This window comes from Chrysemys picta, chromosome 11 (assembly GCF_011386835.1).
Source record: "Chrysemys picta bellii isolate R12L10 chromosome 11, ASM1138683v2, whole genome shotgun sequence".
Lineage (NCBI taxonomy): Eukaryota > Metazoa > Chordata > Testudines > Emydidae > Chrysemys > Chrysemys picta.
In genome coordinates this window covers 17,028,523-17,043,792 of record NC_088801.1, presented here as the reverse complement: position 1 = coordinate 17,043,792, position 15,270 = coordinate 17,028,523, and the positions used below count along the sequence as shown (strand labels likewise).

The following is a 15,270-nucleotide window of genomic DNA, read 5'->3' as shown; positions in this document are numbered from 1 at the left end:
TGGCTCGGGCAAGTCACCCAAGCTCAGACCCAGAGCGTCAGGCGGGCTTAGATTTGGACATCGAGCCCAAGTTGCCCTCCCTGCGGCGACATCCACACTGCTATTTTTAGCATGCTAGCTTGAGCAGAGACAAGTCTGTCTACCCATGCGCCTAGTTGCAGTGTAGACATAACATTTGTGGCTGCTGCTCCACGCTGAGTCAGTTTACAAGAGGTTGCATTGCATTTAGTGCAGCATAGACCTATTAAATGATATTTAAAAAAAAATTCAAGTGGAAGTCTGCTGTGGTTACCAACTGTTTTGTGGGCTCCCCAAAATACCATCATATAGTCAGACGTAGCTCTGTTAGGACTAGGTCTTTCTTACCACCAATTTCTGTGCAAACTTCATTTGACTTAATCAAGAGCTCCACAAAGAGATTAGTAGCAGAGTATGAGCCTTACTAAAGCAGTCTCTAACACCTTGAACATACAATACCTCTGAAATAATGTATTCTACCACATTTTCTCGCTTTCTCTCCCTCCCGCATACACATTCTTGTTTTCTGTCCATTCCTACCCCTCCCCACCCACACATACACAAACCAATATTCTCTCTCTCTCTCTTTCTTAGTGAGGTATTCAATTCCAAGTATTAAAAGGGAAAATACTTTCTATGGCAAACAGTGACAGGTGCAATACATTTTTAATGCCTGTTTTATAGAGAATCTTTTCTTATGTGTAAACATTAAAAATATCTGTTTCTGTAAGTATAAATTTTATTAAAAGAACCTAGAATTAGATTTAAGGAAGAAACTGAGTGGTGACTTATATCCAAGGCTGCTGGAGTGTATGTCATTTCTGCTCTGGAAATGCAGCAAATGATGGCTTCAAACATACTGATCAAGGTCCCACACAACTCTCATCTCTGAACCTCAGTGCTTTATGGACAGAAAATTGCATTTTCCCCATAGTAGATGTAAACCTGCTTGCTAATTTATATCATCCATAAATGGTGGACTTCTGCACCACTTAATACCTAAGATACCGAGGGTCCTGTGGCACCTTTAAGACTAACAGAAGTATTGGGAGCATAAGCTTTTGTGGGTAAGAACCTCACTTCTTCAGATGCAAGAAGTGAGGTTCTTACCCACAAAAGCTTATGCTCCCAATACTTCTGTTAGTCTTAAAGGTGCCACAGGACCCTCTGTTGCTTTTTACAGATTCAGACTAACATGGCTACCCCCCTGATACTTGACACCTAAGATACCATATCTCTGAGAAGTGAAGACAGAGCATTTAGGAGGGTCCACACTAGCCCTGAAGTAGGTGGCATAGAGAGGCCATTGGTGGCTACTTAATGGATGGACTACTGGATCCATGATTACATGGATCTAGTTCCTCCAAATCTCTGCCTATGGGTGCACAGATAAACTGGCAGATATTTCAGACTATAGTCTTGGAATAGTAGCTGTAGTGGACCTACAGTGCTAACCACAGCCCGTTTCATACCACCTCCCCCACCAACCCTGTAAAGTTCCCTGCAGAAAGGTGGATTACTTGGACTTTGTGTGTGAAGAGGTGAAGTATTTTTTGCTAAACCCTGCCCATTGCCCCTTAAAATACTACTGGTGAGCATGTACCTTCATTCTCCCAACTCTTCCCCAACTGGGGCTTTTTTACCTCAATTTCAAAAGTGCAGTGAAACATAAATAAAAGTAGGTTGTTAACAGAGTGTTAACAGAGTTAACAGTGGCTAGAACCTGGAGCTAATGATCCCAAAGCAGACAGCACCAGCTGTCAAGTCAGGGACTTCCAGCCTTGCTTCCACCCTGCCTACCAGACGCACAGCAACCAGGCCCAGAAATTCCACTTGAGCAGTAGCAGCCTCAAGGAGTTTGGAGGGGACATGCTTACGAAAATTTCTCGACTTTCAGGGCTCCCCCACCAGCTACAGCTGAGGAAACAGGGTGCAAATCAGGGTCCTTCAGGCCCAGTGCCCCTTAATCGCAACCAGACCCTCCTGGGACACTGGTCCTAGTGGCCTTCAAATGAGGAGCAGAAACAGCCAAGAAGCACTTGCAGGGGTCAGACTTTGGAAAGCATCCAGGTTCAGCTTTAGCTGGTCCTGCAGAAGATAAGCCTCTGGCTTGCATGCCTCCTCTTTGCTGTCCATCCATTTGTTTCCCTCCACGGGGCTCAGAGCCACTTGACATCATTGTGTTCAGTCAGCTCTGCGATCTGGACTTCGATATATTATTTTCTCATTAGTTGAATTGTCATTGGTTGTTGGTCCATCTTCTTCCCCCATTGCCCTTATCTCTGCAACCCTTCATCTGCCAAATCCCTCATTCACATCCCATTGTGCTTCTCTCCCCATACTCTCCCACTCCTCCTCTTCTCAGTCCTACAATCTCTTCTCACCATTCCTCTCCCTCTTTTCAACCCTGACTGCCCCATTGAAAAAACAGCTAAAACTAAATGATTATAGCAGAAATTAAGCGAACATATTAATTTTTTTAAAAACGCAGCTAACAAAGCCTGTGCCATGTCATCGCTCTCTTCACTTCGCATATTGAATCTCTTTCCCGCAGCCTTTCTCTTTTTGATGGTAAGCTCTTCTCAGCAGGGGCTGCATTCTACTCTGTAGCAGTGCAGCACCTCGCACATTTTGAGCACTTTTGTAAATATACTGGAGGACGATAATAGAAAACAATGCAAGGGCTCTTGTATGTGGCACAGTGGGTTAGATCACAAGAGAAAAAAATGCATTTTTCATCCTTGACCCCCATTTGTGCGCTTAAGAAAATCACTGTACAATTCCATAGAGCTGGCAGTGTCTGTTAAATAGCAGAGAGCATTGGAGGTTAGGCCCAAAGTGCACAGTCAGAATGACATGGAGGAAGATTTCACAGCTCTTACTTACACTGTGCCTTCAAGGCAGTGCTCTGAAACCTGCACTTTACTGAACACTAAATTCACTCACAAACTTAGAAAGAAAAATCCTGACATGTACCTACTTTGTTTCACCATCTACCAACATTTATCTAATGACTAGACTATGCTCTGACTTTACAATTAGAAAAACACGAAGAAAAGAAAACAAAAGAACTATACTAAAAAGGATAAATGAGGGGAAACAACCATTTAATTCCTCACCTTAAACATTTAGAGATTCACAGCTTAATTATGTAGACATAATGAATTGTCTCAAAACAAATATTGCAATTCTGCCTTTGCAAGGCCAAGGTCTTTTGCTATTAATAGAGCGATCAGATTTGGTTATATTATATCAAATGGGCTAAAAAAGGTTGCATTTGCACTTAATTCAATTTTACTGGTATATTATAGTTTTTCATATTTAAATAATGTGCAAAATCAGCATTAGGTTAAAATTAAACAAAACTCATTGAAATGGCCTTCAGGACCTTGTAAAAATGCATCATTAAATTAGAAAACAGCAGGTATAGTTCAGCACCAGCATTTATCATGCATTAAGTTGGGGGGCTTTTAAGATTACTTTTTGAATATTTGAAACAGTGCTCAAAAACAGTGTTGCCTCTTGGTGAACAGTGAAAGCTCGATAAAACACAAGGGATTTGCCTATTAGTATTAAACTTTTCAGAATGACAAATGAGGAGCAGTGACCATGAAAAGCAGGTTGCCCCTGAACTCCTTGTTTGAACCAGCACAGCAATTTTTTTCTCAGCTGTAATTTGTCCGCCACAAGAAGATCCATAGTCTGTTTAAATTAGACTTGTGTGGCTTGGAACATTACTCACAAAAAAATGGGGAATACTGGCAACAAGGACCTAAGTCAACGATTCTGAAAAATCAGGCAAATTTCGGAAAGGAACTGTGATCTATAATGTGGCCTTCTAAAAAGAAGATGGTACGTGCCTTGAATTTAATTCTTGAATGATATATGTGAAGGTTTTTTTTTTTTTAAGTGTCATGATGGACGGAATGAGTTTACCCTGCTTGTCAAAAGAGCAGTGTGCCGTGGCCGTACCTTAAATTAAATTGGACTGTAAGGCACCACTAGTAAGATCGTGGTTACAGGCTCAGTGCTGTAATGAGACATTTTGGAAGGAAGCTCAGCTAACCTGGCACTACTGTAGTCTGATTTGTCTCTCCTCCCCCAGTACACATTCACCAGTGCTACCCCCAAATACACACACACACAAATACATTCAATCACCAAAAGGGTATTTACATAGCAAGGCTTCAGAATATAAAGCAATCAATAGACAAAATACCTTTCTTAGGGAGGGGGAACTAAACAGAATGTTTGAGAAATTACACATTGTTTCTAAGGATGTAAAATAAATATGTAATGTTGCTCAATCCAGTCTTTGATCTGAGATACCCTAAACTTTCTGTTTTGGAAACTATTTTTAATATCTGCAAATTTCAGCTCACCAGTAAGAGATCGTTTTAAATCAACTAGGAAAATGTAGGCATGCCAGGAAATTCTGAAATACACAGATTTTTTAGTAAGTTACCATTTTTATAGGGAAAAAAACATAATTTCAAAAAGAAGATTAAAGTAAACTGAAGGATGTGGCTAAAACCATCATCTAAATTAAAAGGATTAATATATTTTTCTAACATGATTTTTGCTAATTGCAGTATTTCAAAAGTGGGAGCACAATTATTTTTTATATGCAGCAATTAAATTTGATTTTAATTAAACAATAACTGATCTAATTGAATGAACTCCTATAAGACCTGTACCAAAGACTGTCAAAGTCAATAGAAAAACACCCATTGATTTCGGCGAGCTTTAGATCAGGCCCATAGTATACAGAATATTGCTTCTATTGCCTGTGGCAATAACTGATAATGTCCTAAACCACTTGCTGACATCATGATCTCTGCTCCAGTTAAACTGAAATCCTGAATCATGACAAGTCAGAGATGGAAATATTATTTCACAATTTGCATTAGCTCAGTGGGTTTTTTATAAAAATTAATAAATCACAGCACATTTTAAAGAACTCAGAAAACAAGACGTCTGTTCGTCACTTTCCCCTGTTGTTTGTACAGCACCTAACACAAGGTGGTCCAGGTCCATAACTAGGGCTCAGGTGCTGTGGCAATACATCTAATAATTCATTATTTTTACTGCCTTCTTTCTGGCTGCAGAAAAGCATGCCAGTTAGTTTATCATCCTTATGACTTCATGAAAAATATATGCTCCTCTCTGTCTCTATCTAATGGAGTGACATGTTTTTATTTAATATAGTCATTCTTCTTTCCTTTCCTCCCTATATGTAGTTCAGTTAAAATCTTTTTTCTTGCTTATATTTCAAGGTATGACTTGGTGAGGGCAGAAAGGATAGGTTCCTTTGTAGAAGAAGAGTGATGAAATGTTTGTATCCATTGCAAGTTTGGAAATCCGTTTTTCCTCACTTACAATGATTTACATGTAAACACTGACTTTTCACCTCACATTACAGTGTTTACTACATCAATGATTTAATTATAGACCCAATTAACTAAAGAGGCTTATTTGTGCATAAGTGAAGTTATACTCTTTTTTTCTATGCAGCAGAGTGCCTGTGTATTGTACAGCTGATTCATGAAGGAGATTTGATGCTCAAATCACCGTGTCTTGCAATTCAAGTAGGTTTTAGAGCTAGCTGGCAAATATGGGCAGAGGAAAAACAAATCAACAGAGAAACCAATGCTGCTTTGACTATGTTTATGAATGGAATCAACATGGTGACATTCCCAGATAAACTCAAGAATTTTTACAAGTGAGTGAGTTGATTGGGAATTAACGTATGTCTCATTGTACTTGCGAGTCTTCTAAAGTATCACATTGGCACGATGGAGTATCCAAACAAGGACTTACAAAATGATGATAATTAGTAATTATGCAATGTCTGCCATTCTCAAAGAGCCATAAGCATTTTACGAGCAATGCATAAGCCAATCCAGCACCACTTAATTGCAGCCGTACCTGGTGGCATGTAGGTAGGAAACCACTGCAAAGCATACTGTGTACGAGTAGAGGGAGAGGAAAGTTTGGTCAAATGCCTCCTCTTATTAAAAGTGCCATTAGATCTTTCACATCCACTTGGAGCTGACATGACTTCAGTTTTTAAGATCCAAAAGAGACAAACACAGTAAACTTCATTAAACTCAATTTCTCCGACTCACAAGGACACAAGGTTGAGCTGATCCTGATGGGATTGGAAACTGTGGTTCTAGAGAGCGTAGCTATTTCACATCAGACATTTAGATCAATACACTATCCCTTCTGACAGCCTTGATAATGAGATATCAACTTCATCTTTTTTTTTAAATGAATGTATTTATTTTAAAATAGTCAGGGCTTGTGAAAGGAACTGTGTTGACTCTGGAGGTTCATTATCTATCCACAGAATGGTACAGCATGGGCAGTGGTAGTACCAACTTCCCCCCACCCTGTCCCATCCCAGTCTGGTCATTTCTAGGAAAGAGAGCATAATTCATTGTCCATGCCCATTCAATCCCTCTCCTGTCTCCTGAGACTGGCAATCATGGTGGTGGTGTTCTCTCACAGATACATAGGAACTGACTCTCACCCCCAGTTCAAGTAGTCCTCTAAACAGCCCTGGGACAACAGCATCCACTGCTCATTACTGACTTGAACTGGATTTGAACCAGCAACATAGTAGTTGTATCCTCTTAACAATCCCCTGAACCATCCAGCCCCTCTACCCTCCTTTTCTCATTGTTTTATATTAGTGTCTTTTAAAGGTAGGTTTAGTTAGGAAATACTTCATAATGTCTGTGGAAGTAGAAAGTGCTTGCTGTACAACTCGGTGTGCAGCAATTTGCTGTTCCTTAATATGGTAAATTTTTCAAGATAGGGCTCAGTTCAGCCCTGCAGGCAATTTGGACTCCTGCAAACATGAGTGATAGCTGTGCCACTAGAGACATTCATTACTAAGGAAGTGGGGGGAGGGAGATGGCATACCGTGCAGGGCCGGCTCCAGGCACCAGACGAGAAAGCACGTGCCTGGGACGGCACATGTAAGGGACGGCATTCCAGCCAATCTTGGGGCGGCCAGCCCAGCCCTGCAGGGGCACAGACCCCGACTCAGGGGGGGCCACGAACTAGCGATCCCTGCCGCTCATCATGCCGCCAGGCTCCCCAGGACGTGCCACTCCCCGTCGCCTGCACCGGCCTCTGCCTCCCGTGCCATTCTGAGCCCGGCCCAGCCGAGTTGCCTTTAAAGGAGCGGCTGAGCCAGCACCTCCTGCAGCCCTGGGCACTGGAAGGAGGGAGAGTTCTGCGGCGGCCCGGCGGGCAGCGGAGGCAGGGAGGGAGGGTTCTGCGGCAGCCCGGCGGGCAGCGGTAGCAGGGATGGTTCTGTGGTGGCCCGGCAGGCACCAGAGGGAGGGAGGGTTCTGGGGCAGCACGGAGGGGCGGGCCCCACTAATCCCGGCGCCGTTTGCACTGTGCCAAGCCCCGCTACAATGCTGGCCCCGTGTGGAGGTCACAGACCCCAGCCAGCGCTGCCTGTGTCGGCCCCCTCGGAGTCTGCCAGGCCGGGAGAGGAACCCCAAGGCTGGAGGGGGGAGCCTCTCTCGCCCAGCTGCGAGCCATGGGCGGAGGGAACGGATGGGTGCTGCCTTTCATCCCCCTGCGAGCCGCCTTGACCGCCCTCCACGCGCTCCCTGTGGCTGCCATTTTTTTGTTTTGTTTTGTTTTGCCTGTGGTGGCAAAAAAGCTAGAGCCAGCCCTGGTACCATGGTTCCCTGCCCTAGCAGCCCTCCAGGGATAGTAGCTTTAAGTTCTAGCCAGGGATCCATTGGAGTCTAATTGGTGGAGACTGCATTTAATCATCACATTTCCCAGGTACCCTGGCTCTTTCCATCTAGGCCTGTTCACTTTCTTAGCAGCCCCAACTGCCTCAAGATGCACCTTTGAAGCTGTATTTGCAAGCAGCTTGTGCAGCTAGTGCTGGCCCTGCCCAGGCAGACTTTACTTCTCTGGCCATTTGCAGCCCAAGCTCCTCCTCTGGAACCCAATGAGAACGTCGGGCCTGTAATGTCTTATAATGGTAGTTTGGTTCATCACAGCCAAAAGTAGGCTTACAAAAATGTAGCTTAATTTCAATCTTGGCGCTTATCTGATGATTTTATCATTGTCTTTGCCATGGTCACACATATGTCATCTTAGTCAGGTCACTTAATCTATATGTGCTTCTACTTAATAAAATGGGTATAATTTCAGTTACTTACCTCACTGGATAGTCTGAGGCCTGGTCTACACTAACCCCCCAATTCGAACTAAGGTACGCAACTTCAGCTACGTGAATAACGTAGCTGAAGTCGACATACCTTAGTTCGAACTTACCGCGGTCCAGACGCGGCAGGCAGGCTCCCCCGTCGACTCCGCGTACTCCTCGCGCCAAGCAGGATTACCGGAGTCGACGGGGAGCACTTCTGGGTTCGATTTATCGCGTCCAGACAAGATGCGATAAATTGAACCCAGAAGTTCGATTGCCTGCCGCCGAACCAGCGCGTAAGTATAGACAAGCCCTGAGGTGTAATTTATGTTTAATGAGTGGGTTGAGAATCTCGGATGAATAATGCAATATTTGTTCCATCAAAGAACAATAGAGTCTGGATAATTACATAATTTAATGTAGAAATCTACTGTCCTGGGAGTCTCATAAGAGTGACAATTTCAATGAAAAAACCACAGGAGCATGATCCAATAAAATAATGGACTTTATTGTACCACCCATTGAAGTACTGCAGAATTAAAAAATATATCATCTAGCCTCAAGTTTGATTTGTTTGAGAATGAAGAAACATTAAATTAGAAATAAATTAGGAGCTCTCTAGACATCAACAAATTCCACATCTCACATGTTTCATGGGGTGAGTTCCCATTTCAATATCCCTCCTATGCTACTGAGTCTTTTATCCCTAATCAGATCCAGAAACCACTTAAGATATGTTTAAGAACATTTGTGTGTTCCTCAAAGGCCACAATTGAGGAAGAAAGACATATTGGTTTAAAAAAATGTGGTTTAGAGGGGAAGTGAAGACCGCTATAAAACAATAATATAAAATAAATAGAAGAAAGGGGAAGTTGATTGTAATGAGTATAAGTCAGAAGGTAGGAATTGTAGAAAAGTGATAAGGGAAGCAAAGGGACAGAAGGAGAAATTATGGTCAGCAGAATTAAGAACTATAGGAAAGAGGCTTTTTAAGTGAATTAACAATTACACTGGTCCATTACTAGCTTGAAATTGTAGAATTATCTATAATAATGCAGAAAAAGCAGACGTTTTGAATAAATGTTTATACTATATTTGGGAAAAACAGATAATGTAATCATATCATTTGATAACACTCTTTCCATTCCAGTAGTATTTCAGGGGAATGTTAAACAGCAGCTACTAAAGTTAAACATTTTGAAATCAGCAGCTCTAGATAATCTTACATCCAAGATGTCAGAGCTGACTGAGAGCTCACTTAATGTTGATTTTCAATAAGTCTTGGAGCATTGGGGAAGTTGCAGAAGGCTGGAAGAAAGCAAATGTTGTGCCAATATTTTAAAAGGGTAACTTCAATGACCTGGGTACTTATAAGCCTGTCAGCCTGTCCGTTTGATTTGTTTGAGAATGAAGAAACATTAAATTAGAAATAAATTAGGAGCTCTCTAGACATCAACAAATTCCACATCTCACATGTTTCATGGGGTGAGTTCCCATTTCAATATCCCTCCTATGCTACTGAGTCTTTTATCCCTAATCAGATCCAGAAACCACTTAAGATATGTTTAAGAACATTTGTGTGTTCCTCAAAGGCCACAATTGAGGAAGAAAGACATATTGGTTTAAAAAAATGTGGTTTAGAGGGGAAGTGAAGGTTTAGAGGGGAAGTGAAGATCATGGATAAAATAATGGAGCACCTGATATGGTACTTGATTTATAAATAATTAAAGGAAGATAATATAATTAAGAAAAATCAACATGTTTATGGAAAAAGATCCTATCAAGCTAACATAATATCTTTTTTTTATGAGATTACAAATTAGGTTGATAAAGATAATAGTTTTGGTAAGGCGTTTGATTTGCTACTATGTGACATTTTGATTAAAAACTAGAAAGATATAAATTAACTTTGCACACATGAAATGGAGTAAAAACTGGCTTACTGATAGGTCTCAACATTTAATTGTAAATGGGGAATCATCACTAAATGGGTGTATTTCTAGTGTGGGCTCTCATTGATCAGTTCTTGGCCATATGCCATTTAACATTTTTATTAATGAGCTGGAAGAAAACATAAAATGATAAAGATGACAGATGACCCAAAAATTGGCGGAGTGGTAAATAATTAAGAGGACAGGTCATTGATACAGAGCAATATGGACCTCTTGGTAAACAGGGCATAAGCAAAACAATATGTGTTTTAATATAGGAAAATGTAAATGTAGTCAAAGAATGTAGTCCATAATTATAGGATGGGGGACTCTGTCCTGGAAGCAGTGACTCTGAAAAAGATTTGGGAGTTATGCTGTATAATCAGCTGAACGTGAGCTCACAGTGAGACGCTGTGGCCAAAAGGGCTAATGTGATCCTTCGATGCATAAATGGGAATCTTAAATAGAGTGAAGGAGTTATTTTACCTTTGTATTTGACACTGGTATGACTGCTGCTGGAATACTGTGTCCAGTTCTGGTGTCAACAATTTGAAGAGGATGTTGACAAATTGGAGAGGGTTCAGAGAAGAGCCATAAGAATGATTAAAGGATTATAAAACATGCCTTATAGTAATAGACTCGAGGAGCTCAATCTGTTTAGTTTAACAAAGAAAAGTAAAGAGGTGACTTGATTACAGTTTTGCATATACCTAAATGGGTAATAACTATTTAAAAATAGGCTCTTCTGCCTAGCCGAAAAAGGTGTACTATGATCCAATGGCTGGAAGTTGAAATCAGATAAAATCAGACTGTAAATTAGGTGTGAATTTTTAACCATGAGGGTAATTAACCATTGGAATAATTTGCCATCATCTATCCAATAGATAGAAAGGTACAGCAACAAAAACAAAAATCCATCACCAAACAAGCTTTTTCTCCAAGGCTTAATTAAGATCTTAGAGGGGACCAGTTATAATAGAAAGAAACAAAAGATTTTTTACAAGCATAGGGTCCAACAGAAAAAAAACTGTTGCTGCAACCTAGTTCTCTAGCAGCTAGTGTAGAGCTCTGTGTCCAGAGACTTTCAGAGGTAATCCTGTAATCCTCCACAGCAGTGGCAGCCATGATGGAGGCCATAGTGTAGACAGAACTCTGGCGTTTTCATTAGAGTGTCACTGCTTTGACTGGCCCTCCATGCTGTATAAATGTCCTCTTTATTTTATATTTGCTCCAATGTACCTGTCCCCATATAAGGTTGGAGTGGTAGGTGGCGTTTTACTTTGAGCAAACCAAATGTTTTTCATCCAAGGATTGCTAGATTGCTCTGAAACAGTTGAGGAGTTGGTGAGGGGTAAGAGGAGGTTTGGATTATCTGAAGCGGGTGTGACCAGCAGGCAGACAGGTGTCTCCCTGCTTAGTTGTGGAGAGTGAAATAACAGAGCAAGGTTGGACAACTGAGAACTTAATTTCTTTGTTAACTGAGAGAAGAGGCAGAGGAAATGAAAGGCTCTGTCTAAATTAGGAAAACTGGAACCTGTGGTTTTCCACAGGTGGAGACCGTGGTATAGATGGGACTCAGGCATTTTTGCCAGGGTACCATCTAATCCTACTCAGAGCAAATCTCCAGACAATTCACACCACCACAGCTGGAATGTGCTTTAACCATTAGAGTGAGATTGTTTGCTGTGCCTGTGCTGTGTGTGGCCCTGCCTAAACAGTGGCCATTTCTTTGGGCTGCCCTGAGCTTCAGCACTGAATGCTGCGGCCCTGCCCAGGGCACAGTCTTTCTGTCGGGGCTTGCAAGAGGATCCTTGGGGGAAGCCTTAGAGCTGTCTCCTCAACTCCTGCACTTGGGGAATTTTACCCAGTCCAGATAAGAGGCTTTTAGAGTCCTTTACACCACTCCAGCCCTTGTAGATGGCATAAAAGGACTGGAGTGGGGCTGAGGATGTCACCCTTCTTTTTTCTACTCCCTTTGATATTTCTTCATATATATGTTCCTAAATAAGAATTGTCTTTGTTGCCATGTTGACGGAAGGGTAAAGGACAGGAAATGGGAGTGTAGAGGGGTGGGAGGGAGGCCTAACAAAAGAATGCAGGTGGCGGGTGTTTATGGGAAGGCTGAAGACAAGTGGGATGTAGGTGTGTGTAAGAGGGCCTAGAATTTGACAGGGCTGGCTGAACAGTTGAAAAATATCCTGGGCCGGATTCTCCTCTCATTTTACATCCATTTTACACTGCTGTAGTCCATGGATTTCAGCAGTTACTCCTGTCCTATGCTGGTGTAATGGAGAGGAGATTCAGGCCCTCTCTTTCCTGTAAGCCACATTCTGCCACCCTTACTCACACTTGCTCCATAAGATGTCCTGTTGATTTCAATGGAACTACTCACTGAGCTCTTAGCCTTTCCTCTCTGTAAGGGTGAGAGAATCTAGCCCTTTTTGACTAAGGAAAACTTACCCACTGGATCAGAGGCATTCCCTATTTTGTCTATTGCAGCCCAGACCCCCACTGGTCTTAATTTACATTCTTTGCCCACCTGAAGAGCATTTTTAAAAACTATTTGAATCACACAACCATGGTACTTTTGGTGTATACAAGTTATATAACTGTATCTTGCATCGGTCCAAATATAAAATGTTTTGGCGCTCATATCATTTTGGAGTCCTTAGAGATGCAGCACATGTCTGTTAGTGATAGTAAATGTTTATTTCCCTATATAACTGAAGAATATTTAAGAATTAAATAGATTCCATGATGAGTAGGCATAAGCAGATAGATCCTTCAGTCAACAGATAGCTAGAACCAAGAGCATACACTGAATAAAAATATAATTTGCTAGCTGATTCCCTTAATTGGAGAACATTCTAAGCCATTTGTCAAAAAACTTGACAGATGTAGCTATTGCGATTTGCACCATGGCTCAAAGTGCAATAATGTTTCTGCCATTTGTCATCTTACACTCTTCAATCTTGCAACTTTGGAAATGAAGCTTTGGGTTTTATTTCCCTTTGCTTTCATATTGTTGCCATGAATTGGAATATTATAATTTAATACAATAATCCAACATGGAATTCAGTAGACATTAACAGCAACAAATGACAAATATTATTAGGAGGTTTGTAAGAGTGTAATTGTTATAATGGTGGAAATGTTATTAGTAATAAAAGAAACAGATAAAAAATAAATTGAATACAATAAACACTGAGTTGACTCAATTCATGATAAGAGGAGTAGGGGCAGAGAGATGTTCAAAAGAGCTCTTTGTTATGTGAGTCTGGAAAATATTTTGACTCAAAAGGAGCATCTGATTAGCAAAGTTAAATGAGATGAATAATAGGACAGCATTTTTGTGAATTGTTTTTCCAGCTGAAATTTGCCTCCACCATCTATAACAGTGATATGCTTTGCATAAAAGCAATTGAATATCATGGAGGGAGGGGCAGGAAATGACTGATATTTTAATATCAGAGTTATGTTCTCAGCACGATGCATGAGAAATAAGTTTCGTAGCTCACATTAATAGGAGCTATGCACTGCATACAAAATGTACTGCCAAGCCGTTTCTTTTTTTAGTAGGGCCCTGTAGCCTGCTTCTTTCTTTTCCTTTTTATATGTAGACAGGAAAAAATGTTCCATCACTTTTTTTTTTTTAAAGAGGACAGAAAGTCCTTGCTAATATCTTTTTAAAATTACATGTTAAAATCTTTTTGAAGCCTGTTTTTTATCTTATAGTCTGCTCCAGTCCAGCCATTTACTAAGTGTGCTGTGTTTCATCTCCCAAAAGTTTCAACTTTTATTTAAATGAAAAGTCATCTGCTAAGTTGTATACAACCTGACAAAAAGACTGATTATGTCCTGCGGGTGGAGGTAGGAGAAAATGCCACTATAAGTACACTGGTTTTAATTAGGGAATTGGAAGTAAGGATTTTTTTGTGAACCCATCCTCTTAATTTTTGATTGGCCCAGGCCCCAAAATAAAATATTTGTCTTCTAACAAATTTTTTAAGACCTTGGCATTTGGATTTCAGTCCACCATGCTGTACTCATGAAAAGCAATATTCGTATCTAGTATGATAAACCAACAGGGGACTCAGCAGACTTAATAGCAAGGAGTGACAAAGATTATATGGGAAGTTTGTAAGATACATCTGAGTAATTTAAATGTATTTAATAACCTTTCACAAAAGCTCAGAAGAGTGATGTAAACTGTAGTGGCACATATCTGAGTCCTCCCAGCCTGAACTGCCCTCCATTCATCACTGAGAGGCATCCTGACATCTCAGTTCCAAGTGCTGCCTTCTTCTGTGGATTACTCCATTCTTTGCTTGATCATTAATAGAGGTTGCTAAAACTTCTCGACATTATAAAATGCCTATAGCCTCAAGGATTTTTTTAACTACTCTAATGTTATTCTTAGTAAACAAGAAACCAGGTAGTTATTTGAAGAATTATTTGAATAACTGTTATGCATTTAAAAGTGATCCCTCTGATATCCTGTTAAACATGAACTCATCTTGTCTGTAAAATTAAATACACTATTAGGCACACTGTAAAACAAGGCCTCAAATGATTTCACTGGATGTCGAATAAAAGACAAGTGGGTGGCAATGAGGAAATTAAATATGAATAAATTATATTGCAAAGTATTTTAAAATTAAAATGTTAACCATGCATTAATAGTACATGACTTTTTATGGCAGAAGTGTTTAAACTTCACTGAGACACTGTATCTACAGCAAAGTTAGCAGGTGTGGCGGTCGGAGAGGGGGAGGTTACACATACACAAAACTACAAAATGGATATGAAATGCAAGACACTGATGAGTAGAACCAAATAAGCATAACGTACTTTGTTCATGGTCATTTTTGCAAGAGTTATTTTACACTGCGAAGCCTAACTGTAGTGTCCTGTTCATGGGCCCTCATCAGTAAAAACGTAGGCCAGTTTTTTCAAGCTTGGGTTCTTAATGTTAGGCACCTAAGCTCATGTTTAGGCATTTAAACAAGTGACTTGATTTTCAGAAGTGCTGAAAGCTTGCAGCTTTTAGTGACATCCGAGAGAGTTCTACATATTCAGCTCCTCTGAAAATCAGGTCTCTTGTTTACGTGCCCAAATATGGATTTAAGTATT

The 15,270-nt window shown here is 40.7% G+C and overlaps 1 protein-coding gene across 7 annotated transcripts in view; it reads left to right on the top strand.

Annotated features, from left to right (window-relative positions):
- NCKAP5 (NCK associated protein 5) overlaps positions 1-15,270 on the top strand; it is a 605,695-nt gene that overhangs the window by 571,985 nt on the left and 18,440 nt on the right. The gene's annotated exons all lie outside the window — the stretch shown is intronic.